Below are 2,730 nucleotides of genomic sequence, written 5' to 3' on the forward strand. Positions count from 1 at the left end.
TTTTCTCCCCTGTCAATACAAAGAGACTCTGTGTCTGTGTGTATGTGTGTGTGTGTTAAAAAAAATAAATAAATGCGCCCTTATAAAGCCTAGCCAGGCTCATGGGCCCAGTTTCCCGGTTTCAATGGAATATGTGTTCCCCAGCTGGACGGGACGCCAGTCCGTCGCAGCGTTATTCATTTTTGCTAGCTGAGTGGACTAGAGCAACGTGAAATGAAGTGTTTTGCTCAAGAACACAGCGCGTCGCCCGGTCTAGGAATCGAAACTACAATCTTACGATCATGATGTTCACACCCTAACCACTAAGCCACGCGCCTCCACTGTGTGTGTGTGTGTGTGTGTGTGTGTGTGTGTGTATGTGCCTAGTGCTTCTTAAATTATTTTATTACGGAAACGATGTATGGCGAGTTACGGCGTGCAATGATCATGTTGCACAACAACAAGACCTGAACCGGGAGAAGCAGAGAAGATTCAGGGAAAAGTTGCGGAGAGAAGAATAATGAGTGGAGAGAAGAATAATGAATGACGAGAAGCATTAACTAAGGAGAAAAGGAACAAAATGTATGCAAGAAAAATCAGCTAAAAAGTGTTGTATGATGAATAAGGAAGCTGAAGCTAATAGAGAAAGAATGACAATTGCTAATTCAGAACGAAGACAAAATATGAACCACAGGGATATGAAAGAATAATTAGCATAATAAGAAAGAGGCAACAGGTTAGAAGAGAAATCATTGCCGAAGAGAATAGACGAAAAAATCTGGATGAAGATGATAAACAAGGATATTTAGAACGGGCACAGAACGAAAGAAAAGCAGCAAATGACAACGAGGTGCCATTTAGTATAATGTATTCTTATTGTGGTATTGAAGTGAAACCTTAAATTGCTTCCAAAACAGCGATGTTAATCAGACTGGATAAACCCAATGTTGTAGGCAACACTAATTGAAACAGATTCGCAAGCCCACAAAATATTCGTTGGGATTCAACGACAGTTATCTCTCCTGATCGAGCATTCTAGAATATTCTAGAAAATTCCAGGCGAACATGATTAACTCCCCTTTTATTCTTTTATTTGTTTCAGTCACTTGACTGCGGCTATGCTGGAGCACCGCCTTTAGTCGAGCATATCGACCCCAGGATTTATTCTTTGTAAGCCTAGTACTTATTCTATCGGGCTCTCTCTTTTTTCCATTCTACCATTTCAGAAAATGGATGATTATTTTCTTACAATTCACTATTGGAGAGTTTATCATGAATGAAGAACATGTAATTTCACAAAGTCAAGCAAGCGATGCAGTGACGGCGTTCTATCACTGTTTTTACATCTCTTTCTCTGTATGTATGTATGTATGTATGTATGTATGTGCGCGCGCGTACGTGCGTGTGTGTGTGTATGAATGTTTGCATGTATGTATGTATCATGTAAGTATATATATATGTTTGTAAGAAACCAATAAATCTTTGTTTTTTTTTAAAATTTCTCTTAAGAAAATTTATTAACAAATATTTGATTTCCCTGTCAAATTTTACTATCTTTACGATACTGCTAACGTGTTCACTGGTGAATTGTATGTTAGTCTCATTAGAGTTGGGATCCATTAAAAGCAAAGCTTTTTGAAGTCAAGGTCACTTATACTAAAAGGATCTCACTGGTACCAAGAGTATCTCACATATACCAAGAGGATCTCACATATACCAAGAGGATCTCACAGGTACCCAAATTATGAAAATTTTAAATTCATTAATGATATTTGTTCGTCAAAATGTCTTGTTTGCGGTTTGTTGTATATAAGAATAAAACTGATAAAAATTACTATGTATATAACTGATAAAAATTACCAGGTGTAGATGGGTGTACAGTGGAATGCCTAAAGAAAGGAGGTGTGACAGTGATTGAATGGTTAGTGAGGCTTATGAATGTTTGTTATATGGCTGGAAGAGTACCAAAGGACAGGTGCAGTGCCTGCGTAGTGCCATTGTACAAGGGGATAAATGTGAGTGTGGAAATTTTAGGGGTATAAGTCTGTTGTGTGTGGTTGGTAAACTGTATGGGAGAATTCTGATTGTAAGGGTGAGGAACCAGACAGAGAGTGTACTAGGGGAGGAGCAGTGCAGTTTTAGGAGTGGAAGGGGGTGTACAAATCAAATATTTGTAGTAAGGCAGATGTGTAAGAAGTTTTTAGCAAAAGGGAGGGAGGTGTATTGGGTCTTTGTGGACCTAGAGAAGGCATATCACCGTGTGGATAGGGATACAATATGGCAGGCATTGCGGTTGTATAGAATAGATGGCAGATTGTTGAGAGCTGTACAGAGTTTTTATAGAGAAAGTAGGGCGGGTGAAGTGAGTGGTTTGATGTGTTGGTAGGTTTAAGACAGGGTTGTGTGATGTCTCCGTGGTTGTTTAATTTATATATGGATGGTGAAGGGAGAGAGGTAAATGCTAGAACTTTTGGTAGGGGAACCTAAATGGTGGGAGAAAATGGAGTGAAATGGCAGATGAGTCAGTTGTTGTTTGCTGATGATACTGCACTGGTGGCGGATTCGGAAGAGCACCTGAGGAGGCTTGTGGTAGAGTTTGGAGGAGTTTGTAAGAGGAGGAAACTGAAAGTAAATGTATTTAAGTGTAAGGTGATGAGATGTTCGAGAGATGGAATGGCTGGTAGGATGGATGTGAGCATAAATGGTGAGATGTTAGAGAAGGTGAGTGTTTTTAAGTATTTGGGATCACAT

Source organism: Octopus bimaculoides, chromosome 1 (genome assembly GCF_001194135.2).
Source record: "Octopus bimaculoides isolate UCB-OBI-ISO-001 chromosome 1, ASM119413v2, whole genome shotgun sequence".
Classification (NCBI taxonomy): domain Eukaryota; kingdom Metazoa; phylum Mollusca; class Cephalopoda; order Octopoda; family Octopodidae; genus Octopus; species Octopus bimaculoides.